The sequence below is a fragment of the Pezoporus flaviventris genome, unplaced genomic scaffold, assembly GCF_033815535.1.
Source record: "Pezoporus flaviventris isolate CSIRO_AGI_PZ_B2104156 unplaced genomic scaffold, CSIRO_AGI_Pfla_v1 ptg000007l, whole genome shotgun sequence".
In the NCBI taxonomy this organism is placed as follows: domain Eukaryota; kingdom Metazoa; phylum Chordata; class Aves; order Psittaciformes; family Psittacidae; genus Pezoporus; species Pezoporus flaviventris.
The window spans coordinates 89137523-89154145 of NW_026892555.1; the positions used below are offsets into that span (position 1 = coordinate 89137523).

The 16623-nt window shown below is 44.3% G+C and overlaps 1 long non-coding RNA gene across 1 annotated transcript; it reads right to left on the reverse strand.

The window, feature by feature from the left end:
- Positions 1 to 3309: 3309 nt before the first annotated feature.
- LOC133266426 (uncharacterized) lies at positions 3310 to 8662 on the reverse strand. The gene is made up of 3 exons (XR_009742402.1): positions 6545 to 8662; positions 5724 to 5871; positions 3310 to 4775 (listed from the first exon to the last, which is right to left on the reverse strand). It is a non-coding gene; the product is annotated as an uncharacterized LOC133266426 (long non-coding RNA).
- Positions 8663 to 16623: the final 7961 nt, after the last annotated feature.

Consider the following 16623-nt stretch of genomic DNA (forward strand, 5'->3'; position numbering starts at 1 on the left):
GGTGTGGTAAAACTGTGCTTCAGCTTTTTTGGATTACTCAGGGAGCAGTTGAATGGTCTCAAATACAAATGTCTGTGAGGATTTTTTTTTTTAAAGCACAATAAACCTATGCTGAAAACACACAGCACCATTGCATTTAGAAAAAGATATCTATCCACTATAAGCATGTCAAGATCTGAGTGTTTACTGTAACTTGCCCACTTTTTCTATCGTACATTTCATTTCCTGAACAGAAAAAACCCACCGAATTTTAAGGAAATAGTCGCATTTGCAACTCAGTCATATAATTGGAGTATTTTCTGGGCAATTCTGACTGCTCACATGTCGTAGGAAAAAGCTTTCGCATCTGAAACATTGGCAAGTATTTTGCCAACAATCCCATAGTTGCAGTAGGTTGCAGTTTTACAGTGCTACCAAAAATAAATACAAATAAGTTTAATTTGACATTTATTATTAATTTTTCATCAATAACATTGTCAAATGAAATCCAGAAAACAGTATGCTGCCTAAGGTACTTCACCGTGACCTGCCTGATCAAACATTAGAGCTAATATATTTGTTCTAGGAAGGGTTACTTTTCTTTAGACAAAGATTCACTGCCTTCACTCCATCCCCTGCCCTCAAATACACTGATGCAACAGCACATACCCTGAATACAAAACACAAACTTATGCTCTGGCATTAAGTCTCTACACGGGGAGTTTTGTTTGAATTAAAATTTCGAAACTGAGCCCATAATAAGATATGCCATGAAACCTCAAACAACCTTCCTCCCCCAGGGATATTTATCTTACACATTTAATTGCCCAGTAAAATAAATTCTGTATGTGTACACTTTGGAAAGGATTTTGATCTGGTAATTTGGTGTATCTTCTGATCTGTGGCAGCTTAGAATAAGCCTGTACTAACATCCTTAGAAACTGTACAGAAGCAGAAACTGTGCCCTGTTAAATAATGCCTATTCAGCTGCTAAATATTTACACATAGGCAGGAATGAGCTTTCCTTGTAATGCTATCTCTTAACTATATATTAACATTCAAGAAGAAAAACAAATGCAAGTCATTTAAGCATAGGCCAAATCCTTCATTCTGCTAAAGCAAATAACAGCTCTACTGACTTGCATGGAGCAGAATGGGGCTCCTTCATGTTACCTTCATGTCATATTAACGTTGTCTTTTTTATAATGACTTCCCTTTTAAAACACTCGCTACTGTATAATAAGCTTCAACAAACCCTCGAGAGGTACAGTGTTATTAGTTTATCTGCTTTACAGATAAGTAAACTGATGCAAGGTGAAGATAAAGAATTTCCCCAAGGTCTTGCAGCTGGCTTGCTGGAGATCAAGGGAAGGAAAGGAAACTTCCCTTTTGTGACTGAATTTACCACCAGACCAGTATCTGCTCCTCCTACTGCTACTGCTGAAGACAACATGTCCTATAGCCAGGAAAGCTATATTAAGAGGAGCAGCAGGTGTTCAGGATCTCTATAAAACAGGTCATTTCCAACCAGGTGCCTAACTGTGCTCTTTGGTACCTAAACTTTGGCACCCACATTTGAAACTCTCTGTTTCACTAACGATGCTTTGGTGTTGCATCCATCCTAATAATTCCAAGACATGTTTAAAAAACAAAGCCTGGTATTACCCACAGCAGGGTTTAAATAACATCTACTTTGATATGTCTAGGCTAACATTGGAACTGCTGTCTGCAAGGCATATATTTTAAAGTGTTGACTAATTGCAAAAAGCCGTATTACTGGAAAATGACTGGTGGAGGCTCTGATGTCCATAACAAAATTAATCTGCACAAAACCCCCCTTTAAGTGACTTTTTTTTTTTTTAACAAGAAACTTCCAAAGCTCTGTAGTCTTTAATCTAGCCCAGCTTGCATACAGCTGCAATACATTTAGCCTTTAACATCAGCTCTAACTATTGTCCTAGCACATGCCTACACCCCACAGCATTTCATGGTATTAACAGCAATGCATTATGGCTAGAGCAACTTGTGAATAAGACAAATCACTCAGTGGAGAGCAAACCAAAACAAAATAGTGAACAGCATGGGGCTTTTTCCATGACAGCCTATACTATGGTTTGTTTGGCTCAGTTGTGTTTATTTGGTGTCTTGCCTGCCTCCCTGACTGCTATGGAGTAAAACCTCTGGAGGTGAGTGAAAGAGCAGGCCATGCACTGGATAATCCGACATAATCATTCCATGTAGCCATTGCAGGAGTACCAACCCGCTATATGCATAATCTGATGGCAGTCAAGAGTTGATGCAATTGCTCTTATGCTAGCCTCCTCCCTATGTCAAAGGGAAATGAGGGTGTGGTTAGAGGATGGAGGTTGTGGGTGATGTGCATCCACATTTCAGCCATACTAGGGATCTTCAGTCAGGTGTCTATTACAGCAGCTGCAGACACCTCCACATCAAAGTCAGCTCACAAGGACAAGCCAACTGGATGGGCATCCAGACTGTTGCATCGCACCCAGGAAACCTAACAATTACTCAGACAACAGACAGCAAACTTGCTATTTTCCAAAGGGTGGTATTACCGTACTGATGCAATGGCACTTTTCCAGCTTCAGATGGGAAATTTGTGCAGAGGAAGCTTGAAGTCATACTTGCAAATGTGGCATAAGAAGAACAAAGCAAAGCACCTATAGCGGTTAGGTCCCCACCCCTAGGCACACACCATCCCTCCCTCCCTCCCCCTTCCTCCACGGCCGCTCTTGTGATGTCCACTTGGGAGAGGCGCAGGGTCACCAGCAGCCGCCTACCCCGCTTACACCACGCAAGTGTAAGCGACTGCAAAGTCCCAGCGCTTTTGCAAATGAAATTAGGCCTGGGCTGGTAAGCTGCTCCCTTAACACCACCCACCCTGGAGCAGAGCACTCTGACTACACGGAGCGGGAGCCAGGAGAGACAGGAGCCCTGCAGCGAAAGGCCTTACATGTCTGTTCCTCAGTCTTTGGCGCCCCTGTGTGTCTCCTTTGGGGGAAACTCAGCGGCAGAACAACCTCAGACTTTATTTCTCCAGCACCAGAAAGGCTGTGCTTGAACGTGGTGGAGCTCTGCTCTGGACAGCACTGCCCAACAGCCTGACCCTGATTTGAGCTCTGCGATTTCCACTCCTTACCTGTACTCCTTTTATATGCTGGAATCACCCTCTTAGGCAACTTTATCCGAAGTGATTAATGTTTTTAAAGCACCACTTCCTGGAGTCATGGCGTTTATCACAATCTTTTTTTAAGTCCCTGTATCTCCCAGTGCAGGCTGTATCTCCCTGTATCTCATGAGGTGCAGGCTGTAAATAACCTTGAAAATAAGAAACAGAAATAAAACATTTCAAGTATTTTAGGCACTCAAGGAGTCAGATTTACAAATTGGACAGGCAATATGGTACTTGTGGGAAATACACATCTGTATGTCTCCATCAGGATTGCTCTATAAACCTCTGTGTTCTTCTAAGGTGAAGGCAGAAGCAGAGAAAGTTCAGTATAAAAACTTAGGAAAATCCTGAGACAAACTGTAAATATTTTTTTGTGAGGTAGATGGTGTTATTTATTCTGTATCTGCAAGATAACTGGGACACAAAGGAATTAAGTGAGTAGCCTAAGGGAGAGACAGCTGGACAGAGAGGAAGGAAACCTAACCAGCCTCAGTTTTGAGATTTACTCTGTCACAGGTCCCGCTATAAACGGGCTATGCAGAAATGAATCTCCTAAGTCTTTTTCCCCTTTCCTGTCTTCCAGCTGCAGGCATTTATTTCAAAACATGTAAGAGATGTGCATGTCTGAGGGGCGTGGTGTTTATTTGGAACTATGCTGAAAACACACACACTCTGTGAGCTAAGTGTCACTGGAAAAATATGGCATGCAAATACAGACAGGCTATCACTTGCCCCAGAGGCAGCATCACCTGCTTCACACTTAACCTTGCTAACCTGGAGCAGGCCCTCCCCTCCTGACACCCTTCCCTGCCTCTAGACAGATGGCCCCAGCTGTAGGCAATGTAGATGCAGGTCTGCCCTGCCCATATTTATGGGTGGGTGGTTGCCCTCCCTTTGTTTCCCACCTGGAGTGTTTATTACTCCTTTCACCAGCTCTTCCAGGACAGCCTCTGTTGTCCAGTTAAATCTGGCCCCTAAGGCCACAGCTCCCCACACCCGGGGAACCTGTCCTAAAAAACGTTTCTCACCTTGTTCCTTTCTTGTTCTGTTTCAACCCTTCCCCTCCCTTCATGCAGTATCAGGTTGCCCCACCAAAGCTTTTGGTAAGGAACGCTGTTGAAGTCAGGCAGCAAGCTTAAAAATAACCCTAGAGAAAAAAGAAAGGTATTTAAATCGGGGAACTTGTCCTGTGTAAGGACCTAAGACATCTGCCTTGCAGCCTGCTTCCCTGATGGATATGGGCATGTCTTAACCCCTGCCTGGTCTTGCACATTGCGGGTTGTGTTTCAAAACTTGAGAATAAGCTACTTCTTAATCTTCTTTTAGGCCTGTTAAGGAACCTGGGCTTTGTTAATAGCCCTGTGCTCATGTGGAGCCTCCCCAGAAGTAAAGCCTTTCCCTGTGTTCCTGGAAATCCCTCTCCTGGCAGCATAAACGGTGGGAGGATAGTCTTCATCTCAACATGATGAAGCTCTTTTTCTTACCTCCATTTTGTGCTCTTCCTGCACAGAGGGGAAGTGGTGCTGCTTCATTTTGGAAGGCCAATGTTGGTTGCAAAAGGCGGTTGCTAATTGAGTGGGTGAGCGTGGGGTCAAACTCAACCCTAATTGTGTGAAATTGATTTCCAGTACAGGAAAGGGGTTTCTATAATTTTCCCTTACAATCGGGCCCATTAGCTAAGCAGGGGATATATTGCACTTGTGAGGAAGCACAGCACAAATACAGCTCTTAAGGGCTGTAAGCCCCAACTGCCTATGCTAATGGGTCGTGTGTTGGCTTGACCCAGTTTACAGGCTGTTGATTGAACATAAGAATTTAGAGCAGGAACAAAAAATTGTCCCATAAATAGGCTGTCTGCATTTTAAACCAAATTAGCCCCACAGTGAATGGCCTCCTCTACTGAATTACAGCATGACTGAGCCTGCGTTGGGGATTGAAAGGGATTCATGTGGCTGGTTAAGAGCAGCATTATTAAGATTATTATTGGGGGCTGGACCAGGCCCAATATGAATGTAATTATGCAGGACCTTTGAGCTACAATTATGTGTGACAGAAGAAGCCTAAGTAACTGATGGCAGAGAGTTTTTGGCCTTTACGGCCATGTAACTCATACAGAAGCAGACAGGGCTTACGGCACTGACAGACGGGTTGTAGTGGAGCTTGCTGTGCTGGTTGAAGATGTTTCCATCTCCAGCCGTGCACTCCTATAAAAGAGCTGGCAGAAGGGAATTGGTTCCTGAGCCTCAGTCGCTCTGGAGAGAAGCTCAGCACCTCAGGCTGTAGTTTCACACCACGAGCAGTTCAATGACAATAGCAGCCTTAAGGGATTCACACCCTCTACCTCAGCCTCCTGTCAACTTTTTGCAGACCTGCTCCACTGATTCAGTTCATAAAGAAAAGAAAAAGAAAAAACAAAGGGGGGATTACCCTCCCCTTCAAATTTAAGCAGATCAGCTCTTGAATCTGATCATAGTCTGATGCAAGCTCTATAGCCCATGGAGCTGAAGGTGTAGGACAGGGATGGCCACCGATTTGGAAACAGGGGCCTTACCTTAAACTGCTGTTGAGGGTGGCTTTTTTTCTGCCTTCCTTCTGTTCCTGTGCTTGGAAAAGGCTGCTGCTGCCAGGCTGCCTTCCCCCCTTCCTGGAGGACCAGAGCACTCTCTCCTGCAGGCAATCTCTTCTGGCTGGACTGTGCCCTGCAAGCAAGGAGACAGAAAACATGTATGAAATCAGAGTGGAAGCAGCATGGAAAACAGTGTTTGGAACAGCATGAAATTTCACATGTGTTTTCATCTCCACGTTTGCCTCAGCCAGTTTACACACAGCAGAAAACACTACCTCTTTATAATGGGTGAGTACCTACGATTTATTGGAACTGAGCTGTTGCTAAACACATGGAGTAGCGATGTATTAACACATTGTAAAAGGCCGTTTGATCACCATGGGATTCCAGATGAGCTAACAACAGAAAATAAGCCGTGATTCAGAAATGACTCATTTCAGCATTTCTCTTTGATGCAGCAGTTCAAGCAAGCCCTGTCTATGCACATTCAAATGAGTTCACTGAATAGTCATTGAGCCTAGCCATGCCATGCTTACAAAGTCGTTTTTACAAAGTCTAAGTGCAGTTTTTGAGTATAAAAATTGGGCAATTTCTAGCAAGCCGTGCCAATGCATGACTCTTAATCACTCCTGCCTGCAACCCCTTCCTACGCTTAGAACCTTGACGCCAAATACTAGTTTTCCATGATTCGAGGTTCTCCAAATGTAAGGGTCCTGAGAAATCACCCGCACCGTGAGTCGTGCATCTTCTGTCAGGTTGGAAATAACAGCAAAGGGGGCGACGTCTCAGAGAGACGTGTCTCCTACAGACTCTGCATGACGGCAGGAAGAAGGCTGCTTCACCTCCCGTCTTCCTCCTCCTCCTCTGCCGGGTCTCTATACCGGCCGCGAAAGCGCGGCGATACTTTAGGCGGCATTGCCATCCAGCGGCATAGGGGACAAATGACAGCGGAGAGGCTCGCGTGTAGGAGCGGGGACCCTCTTGATAGGTTTAATCGCCATACCCGGCTGGACAGGTTGGACCGAACTTGAGCAGCAACCTAATGGCTGGGTGTAATATATAATATATTGATAGCGTGCAGCACCACTGTGCAGTACCCTCTTGCTGTTAGCCAGGATGCTGCGGAGAAGCAGTGAACATTTATTTAACATAACTAGGGGATGGTGTGCTAACTGAAGGGTACACAGCCCACTTCAGAGAATGGATGTCAGTGAACCCTAAATCCTGACTGTGTTTGGATTTAGGGTTCTGTAAATTCTCTGTGCTTTAGCAGGCAGAATTTTATCATTGTTCTATAGATTGTAGATTTGAGTATATTACTCAGATGGTTGCTGTAATGAAGTCACCTGGTCATTCAGTTTTCTTTTTTCTGAGGTGCTGCTAGCCAGGATGCTCCCCCAAACCTCAAGCATTAAGTAACCAGTACATAAGACTACTGGTAAAATAATCTGTAAAAATATAGGGTCATTCTTTCCCCAAGAAAACTTGCAATATTTACATCAATATGGTCTGGGCTTTGAAATGTTTGTATTGCCCACCTGCTCTTCATGGCTTGGCCATGCTGCCATTTCTTCTTGCCCAGAGGGAAATTCTCTCAATCATATGGGTTGCAAAGGAACAAGGCCCAAGCCAAAGGAGGCAATGACAGTAATTTTCCGCTACTAATGTCATGAATAAAAACCACGAACCCCAGAACAACTGCTTGGGCTTAAGTGGTTGCATAAGAGAGAAAAAAGGACTGTTTTCTTTTTGCCAAAGCTAGTAGACAGGACAGCACATAGGTTACTCTGCAAACCCCAGTACAGCTGCTGACCCCACACTGTGAAGCAGGTCCGGCTGCCACAGTGGAGTTTGTCACCACAGGACAGGAGGTGCTGGCTGGTGAATGCCAAGGACTGGCAGCTTAGGAACAGCATGGTGGCCAGCAAGGTTTGCCATAAAGAACTGATACATAATCCCAGCGTCTATGCAGCTGAAACTAGGGTGGAATACGTGATACTTATGACCCTGCAGCCAATAGGAAGAGGGCCACCCTCCTGGGGTCCCTGTGGAAGCAGTCAGGACCCAGCAGAAACTGAAAACCTGTAGAGGCTTCAGCCACAGCTTCCGAACTGGGTACGTAGTTTTCCACATGGGTCTGGCAACTGCAGGATGAGTGGAAGAGAGCAAGAACCCACATTTACAAGGGAAAGGTAAAGCAGGGGCACGTTGGCAGATGGTGTGCTTTTAGACCCAATCAAACAGGATGTAAAACACCACAAATTTCATGCTGTACACACAGCAGCATCACTAGAGCTCGGTCCCTGAGCAGGCTGGATATTAAATTGATCAAACTGGTAATGAAAGTGGGAATTACTCCATCTCAGCTGACACAAGGCAGGTGACCTTATTAAAAAATATGCCAGTGTATTTAATGGGGTAGGGCAGTTTCTCAGGGAATTCATGATTAATGTGGCTATAACTCTGGAGATCCCACAGTTAATGCCCCTGGAAAAAGTCTCACTTCCACTATGAGATGGCCCGGCTGAAATTTTTGAGATGGGACTGTCTGAATAGAGGCACATGAATTCAGCCACTATTTTCAGACATAACAGCCAAGTCACACAAGAACTGCTGCACTGATTACAGAACATGGTGGCCTCATGCTGGACAAGGCAAACTAGATATGTAAGAAACCTGAGTCTGCAATGTGCCTCTCTATAGTCTGTTCAGGCTAACCGCCAGGAGCAACTTAAACTCCCATGCTATTTAGTCATCACTGAAACAACAGAAGCCACTGTACAAGACACTGACTTGAAGTAATGCCCTGAGCAAGACCTGACTTGGAGAAACCTTAGTATCCACTGACAACCAACAGCCTGGAGCAGGCAGTGGTTGCAGCTGTCTTAAGCTATGGGCATGTATATGAAAAGGATCTGAGAGTGAGAAAAACTGCTGTCTGTGAACCTCTGAGAGGGAGCAGGAACTTTAGGAAGGCCATAGCATCCCAGCCCAGTGTTGTGTCCCCTGCAGGTGCTAATGCCTATGGAAGAGCAAAGGAGCAGGGAAAGCAAATGTGGCACTTTTCCTTACACCCTTCTAGCCTCCAGCTATCCTGATGGAGGCTTGTGAGATGGACACCATTGCTGTATACCCAGTAATAGTCCTGTCCCGTGAACTTGCCCAGTTACTTTAACACAGCTCACACAGCATTGAGCAAGCAGAGGCTTAGGAGTAAAGTGCCTGTTTTCTTCTGCTTGCTGTAGGTGCAGGGAAAAGAGGCCTTTGTGCACATTCTTTGCAAATGGAAAGGAGTCCAGCAAAATCTAACCTAATATAGGCTTGCGGTTCAGGCCAAGCAGTGTCATCATTGTGAACAACAGGCAAGAATCTGTAAGTAGTCCCCAAAGACAGAAACTGAGCCAAACTGGAAGAAACAGGCGCTTGAATTTTGAGGCTTCAGAGTGGAATTGCAGTTCAAGGCAGTATCCAGGTACACTGCAAAAGAAGGCCCCTGAAAGCACTGTGGAACAACCTGTCATGAGACAGAAAACCCATGCTAGGGTACCAGCTGCCAAGGTATGTATGGTAACTGAGGAGCCCAACAAGAAAAACCTGGACTGGGAGAGGCAGTTTAGCAGGAAGGGACCAGACAAGATGAGGCTGGCTGCAGGAGCGGAGGAATGCAATGTTGTGCAAGACAGTAGTTTTCTATCCTCTTTACAACTTTCCAGTGACCCAGTATGGGGAGAATAGATTGTCCCAGCTTCAGTAATGCCATCAGGGTCTGTCTCTGACCCTATGGCAAGTGGTGATTGCAGCCACTGCCCTTCCCGTAAGAGAGCCATAAAATGTTTTTGCATAAGCAGTAGAACAAGGGACCAAAACATAAGCATGAGCCTCCACCCGAAGCAAGAGGAAACAGGAAGGTGCTTGGCAATTTGAAATACCTGGGAGTGGAGTGCAAGGCTTTTACTGAGAATTGTTTTGGTTGTCTGTACATCAGCAAAAAAAAAGGAAAAATAATATACTATCTTCATGGTAAGACAGTGGCAATTTTAAGCACAAGTTTTGGGCTTATGCAGTGTGAGACAGATGGCTCATCAACACAGATTGCTTGTCTAGACTGCTGGTTATACAAAGAGGACACCTTGGCTCCAAAGGGAAAATGAGGCAACAGAAGCTGAAAGTCCAAACCTTAAGAAAAACATCATTCTTTGGGCTACAAAATGTGGCATTTCTTCAGGGAAGAAAACTGCAGCTGCATGGCACTGGCCAATTTCTTTCCCAGTTTGACAGCCAGCATTTGTCACTTGTTACACGTTATGTCTGCCAGATATGTCTGTCATTACTCTCTAAGAACCTGGCAGGCTTTAACAATCATGGATGTCTAACATTATCTCTCAAGCAGACCTGGAGTGCAGTGTGATGGGAATACTTTCAATCCTAAAAGCCCTTTGGGAGAAACTGGAGCCCCACAAACCAGGTGGCACCTCACCCCTGCTTACAACTTGATGGTGTGGGAAAAAGACATTTTCCAAGTCCAGGCTTGGCTCTACCTAAACCTAGTACATCTGTCCCAGGTAGGAAGGTGCTAAGGACAAAGGAAGCATACCTACCACAGCCCTCTGAAAGAGGATACTGATAATTCACTGAAAGAAAACTAAACAAAGAGATGTTACAGGCATCAAGGTAATTTGCCTAATGACGTGAAAAGACATGAGAGGTGAAATACCAGTCAATAGTTATAAATTTATTATTTATTAAATGATTTTTCTTTATGCTTAGGATGAATCATCAAAGTATACAAATATTTTTCCTTCTAGAGTAGTCTGGGACTATCCTGAGCCTACCCAAACTGCAATGCTAATGGTCATTAGCAGAGATAAGCATATTTCTAAATGATGTCAAAATACTTTTGTTATAGTTTCTAAATGTAATAGGATCCCCAACCCAGCTGCAACCAAGCTAGGTGATACTGTAATATAGACAATCATAGGAAAGAAAGCTGGAAAAGACCTAGAAAATTACCAGGTCCAGACCAGTATGACCTGCAAAACTGCTGAAAAATCTACACCTAACCTGCTTCTGACAACCATTAGTAGGAAAATTCCAAACTCTCCAGACAATCTAATCCACATTTAACTGTTTATCACTACAAAGCTTCCCTCACTCTAATCTTCACCTCTCCTGATGCTATCTAAGATGATTAGTTCTTGTCCTACACACAGAGAACAGGGAGAATCAGCTACTCCCTTCCTATTTGCACCAGGATTTGCTTCTGGCTTTCCTTTTTTTTACATATTTAAAGACTTTCTGCTTTTTTTTCTTTATGGCATAATAACCATGCGTATATTTCAGTTATTCCTGACAGGGGGTGTTTCTGAGATCCCTATGACTCTCATGTCATTTCATACCTAGCAACAAGTTATATTGCCAGAATAAAGAGCACAATAATGCTAAATGATTAGTGGAGCCATTAGAAATAAAAGGAGTGATCCATAGAGCCACTCTCTGGAATAGCCAGTCACCTGTACCAGCAGGCAAGGCTGTGGTAAGCTCTGCTTGGCAGAGCAGGTTACTTCTGCCCTTGGTCACACAGGGACCAACCAGGCTACAGGGACGCTGCCCTGGCATCTCACTATGGGTCTGACATCAACTGCCACAATTCAGCAACTGAGGGGAACACCTTGGGCTCATGTTCATAAAGTTGGCAAGTACCCATATCTTTGCAAAATCCAGTGTAAGCTACCTTTGGATACCTCTCCAGTGCAAATAATAGCTGCATGTGTACATTTGTACTTTACTATACATTAATCTGTAACAAGAAAACAGATTTCTCCCAGTGCCTTGACTACACCAGTGTCATCTATAAAATCCAGACATATTTAACAGAAGAAAACCAGCTTTGCCACCACAGCCTGCCTGTCATCTATTAGGACATGTTTAATTATGTCTTGCTTTTTCTGTGTAGGAGGATAAATGAGCTGGGAAGAGAATGCCGTGCTGTTGCTCCTAAGCAGCTGATGAGGAGTAGTTTGCACAGAGGTGAGTACGTGTCCCTGCTGGAAATTAATTGGAGAAGGGAGTAGTAGAGTGCTCTGCTTAGTACCAGTAGCATATCTGACTCGCAAAATGCACTCTGCTAGAGACTAGGCAGTGTTTCTGTTCCTGAAACCTTTATAGCTAAAAGACTACCACAAATTCAGACAAGCAGTGAAGTTCCTGCTGCATAAGAAGCTCTGCATCTGGAGCTTGAGAGCACCACAAGACAAAAGCAGATGAGATGCTGTATTGTCTGGCCCCTGCTGTCTTGCAGACAGATGTGCTCACTAACTGCATACGCTTAGATTACTGGATGATTTTACTGGACCATGTGAGCTGAGCTAGCATTTGCCTTCATATGTCATTTCATTTCTCCTCCCATTTGCTGCCAGTGCTGCTGCCTTGTGACTATCCAGTGTCAGTGTGTCTGCGTGGGAACTTCTGTTTAAGGTAGGCTTGTATTTTCTTTTTGAATAGTCAGATTGTGGCTGGCTGGGAAGTGCAGGGATAGCAGCGGTTGCTCTGAACAGGAAAAAGCAGGGGCAGAGGAGAAGAGGTAGGAATAAACTTTAAGTGCTCCTGTGTTCAGACTCTGCTTAAGTGCTCCTGTGTTCAGACTCTGCTTTCTCTTTCCCTCTGTTATACAGTGCATGGAATCATAGAATAGTTAGGGTTGGAAAGGACCTTAAGATCATCAAGTTCCAACCCCTCTGCCATGGGCAGGGACACCTCACACTAAACTATGTTACTCAAGGCTCTGTCCAGCCTGGCTTTGAACACCACCAGAGATGGAGCACTCACAGCTTCCCTGGGCAACCCATTCCAGTGTCTCACCACCTTAACAGGAAAGAATTTCCTCCTTATATCCAATCTAAACTTCCCCTGTCTAAGTTTTAACCTGTTACCCCTTGTCCTGTCACTACAGTCCCTAATGAAGAGTCCCTCCCCAGCATCCTTACAGGCCCCCTTCAGATACTGGAAGGCTGCTATGAGGTCTCCACGCAGCCTTCTCTTCTCCAGGCTGAACAGCCCCAACATTCTCAGCCTATCTAACTTCATACGGGAGGTGCTCCAGTCCCCTGATCATCCTCGTGGCCCTCCTCTGGACTTGTTCCAACAGTTCCATGTCCTTTTTATGTTGAGGACACCAGAACTGCACACAATACTCCAAGTGAGGTCTCACGAGAGCAGAGTAAAGGGGCAGGATCACCTCCTTCGACCTGCTGGTCACGCTCCTTTTGATACAGCCCAGGATACAGTTGGCTTTCTGGGCTGTGAGCACATATATACCTTCCAGCTCAGGAGGAGCATGTGAGTAAGGCATGTGTTAGAGAAGATTGCTGCCAGGCAGGGCTGCTCTGAGAGAAGAGTTTTAGGGAGACTGTGGGCATTGCATGACATTCCAGATCAGCACAAGATCGAAGAAGTTCCATCTTGTTGTGAGGAGGTGTGAGGGATGAGGATGTCCTTTTCTTAGGCACAAAACTGTGGGCTGTGGCTACCTGCACTTCCTAACCAGAAAAACAACACTGAGGAGAATAGCTTGTAATAGCTTCACTGTGATTTTAACATTAGTGCCAGTGCAGACTGAGAGCTTTGCATGTGAGGGTCATGAAAAAGAATGTCATGATACAGATGGTTTAGTGCTAACAATAGAATAGAAAATGTCAAGTGACCCCAAATAGACATGAAATGCATGATGCTTGTCACTACTGACTGAGGCCAAACAAGAATTAAAAACTAAGAACTAAAAAAAAAGATCTAAAAGACTGTGCATCTTGCTTTTTAAGTTAGCTAACAAATTAGTTGAAACAAATTATCGGTAGTTTACTGAGTATGAACTATATTCCTAAGATGCTATCTTTGTGGTATGGAAAGGTCTGTTCCTATTTATCCACAGTGAAGCCATTTCAATCGCCAGTCCTACTGGGGAGTGTGTTTCCACTGTAGGAGCCACACCTGTAATGCTGACAGAATGTAGAGAAACGTCCTCCTCTCATGTTATAACGAGAATTGCTACAATTCAGGTCCAGGGAACAATAGAAAGGAGTGGCATCACAAGCATCAGTCATCAACAGTTTTTGTTCTACCAGCACAGACCCCTCTTACACAGCCTCTGTCAAGCAGCATGGTAAATTTGATCTGTTATCATCATTTTGTCCAGTAACTCTGTCTTTGCACCCGAAAGGTGCTGAGGTCCAATACAATCCACAGCAGGAGAACCCATGGGCATCCTAAGGTCTCCTGGACCTTGCTGCTCTTTCACAGACACTTGCCATAATATAATTCAGATTTACATCTCGATTTGGTTGCTCCTTGCATCTAAACTTCAGATGAGTCTGCAAAGTTGACACTTCAGTAATACCTGAGAGTTTTTCTGTTCAGGTGGCTCATGTGAATTGCACACTCTGTTTCTTTATTCCACTGATGTTATCTTTATTTCCTTTCTTTTCTTTTTTTTTCTTTTTTTCTGTGTGCATGTGCAATATCTGCCTCTAATCCAAGGCATTGATCTTATCTCACAAAGAGCAGCACAAGGCAGAACTAGTAAAAAACCCCAAACCACAAAACCTCAAAGATTTTGAGAGCTTTGTTTTCCACGGCAATCATTTGCATGTATGGATATTGTCCAGGGCATTTAGATGCCTTGGAAACTGTCTGCTGCTATACAGCTAGGAAAACTTTTAGGAACTTAAATATGTATATAAAAGATACATATATGCACACACACACACATATATGCACACACATATATATGTACCTAAGGAGGCTGTTTTCTCTTAGGTGTTGAAGTTTGCTTTACTAGCATGGTTCATAGCAAACAGGTAAGTTACATGATCAACAAGAAAACAAGATCATTTGCATGTATTCAGGCTTTTAAATACAAACTATTCTAGAGAATCGCACCAGGGTGAAGAAGTAGCAGCAAGCATGCAGCCTTCTTTCCCTAAAGGCTAGTAATGCCAAAGGATCATGTTTAGTCTGGATAGCTGCAAGGGTGTTGCAGCAATGTCTCTGCAAGAACATCCAAACAAAACCACAATGAAGCACACTGAGGAAAAGTTAAAATCTTGCATTTCATTGTTATGATGAGCTGGCCTATCTCTTGTTTTCTGCATATATATGTATGCGCATATATATATGTATGTATCTTTTTTATATATATTTAAAGTTCTTAAACGTTTTCCTAGCTGTGTAGCAGGTTACATAGTGCCTAAAATGGTTTTAAAAGCATCTGAGCAGATGTTTTCAAATTCATCTAAGTCCCCTGGACAATATCAGCCTTTGGTGTCTGGAAAATCTACGTGTGGTCTCTGCCCTGACACTCCCCCAAGAAAATCCTGACTCCTGTAGAAAAGTTGGCACCTGCCTCTGCCTCTGGTTTTCTTCCTTTCCCCGTTTTCCTTCCAGCTGGATGGAGGTCTCATATTAAGACCATAGCACAGGGGAAGAAATGGTCTTGCAGCTACCTGACACAGTGAGCAGGTCGGAAGATGCTGAACTTGATCTATATTGTGCACAGAGGACAGCAAGCTCCTGCTGGCCTTGTAGTCAGCTGTGTTCATGGCAGTTTGTGTTACTGAGGTGTGAGGTGGGGGAGTGTTTTTCACTCCTGGCTATAATTCACTGTAACAATCAAATTCGGAAGAAGCAGTGTTTTGAAGCACTCTGGACAGCTCTGTGCTCCCTAGGACAGCATTCACCAGTAACTGAGCTGGGACATGTTTTACCCTCATGGCAGTATTTGCTGTGCATTTCTTTGCTAGACTTGGTTAATGGTCTCATTAACCATTAACCTGCTCATTAAGCATTAACCTGCTCATCTCTCTGAATCCTCATTTAACAATCCATACTGCTGGGCTGTGGCAGCATTTTCCAGGTGATTTCTCAGCAGAACCAAGTGGGTCTTTGTTATTCCCTGGAACTTTGCACACCTCTGTTCAGTCCCCTCAAATCCATCTGAGGTATCCTCCTTCCGAAGGCACTGGTGTCCATGAGGAAGGTGGCTGTGACCATAGCCATCCCTACCTGTCCCTGATGATTCTCTGGTGAGGGGTGGCTCTGCTGCTCACTGTCTCTGGGTAAACCTAACTGCAAGGCCTTTCCTGCACCAGTGCCCATCTTGGGCGATGCTCTGGCCACAAACCCTTAAAAAGCTTCTTCAGTGCTCCTCTCCTCATTACAGCTTATGACTGTACCTGATGGGCTGCAGTCTACAATCTCTTTGAACACAGAATCCTGGAGACTGTTTGGAGCCATGATGGGAGGAAAATACAGCTTCTGGGAGAGACCTGCCAGCACCTGAGGTGACTTGTCTGCATGAGTTGGAAGGCAGGTGATGGTGTTTCTGATTCTGTAACATGCTGGACTGCCCAGTCAAAACATTTACAGGCATAACCTCAGATCATCTGATACTGACTTATCATTACTTCACACTGGAGCAAAAAGACATGATGTTGAAAAAAGTTTATATGCCCCAAATGTGCTGCCTCATGGCAGGAGATCCAGATGAAGAGACGCACAGTTGGAAGAGAGAGAGCTACAGGCATTTCACTTTAGTCAGAGCTGTGCCACAAGCTTTCATTGCATAAGTATGCTGTTATACCAAATGCATGCATGGCTCTTAGAAACAAGAATTATTCATCAGAAAGCCTAAGGTTAGCTTAAGTAGTTTAAATAGCAGGTTTTGCTAACCCAATTCCTTTTGGTGGATGTAAGCCTGGAGCTCATCACGACTCATCCATGACACTTGGCAGAAACTATATGGCAGATTTTGGATTTACAAATAAAGAAAACATGACTGCGAATAATGATGGCTCTGATATAACTCAGAGGCTAAAAAGATTCTCCTGCTTCTTAG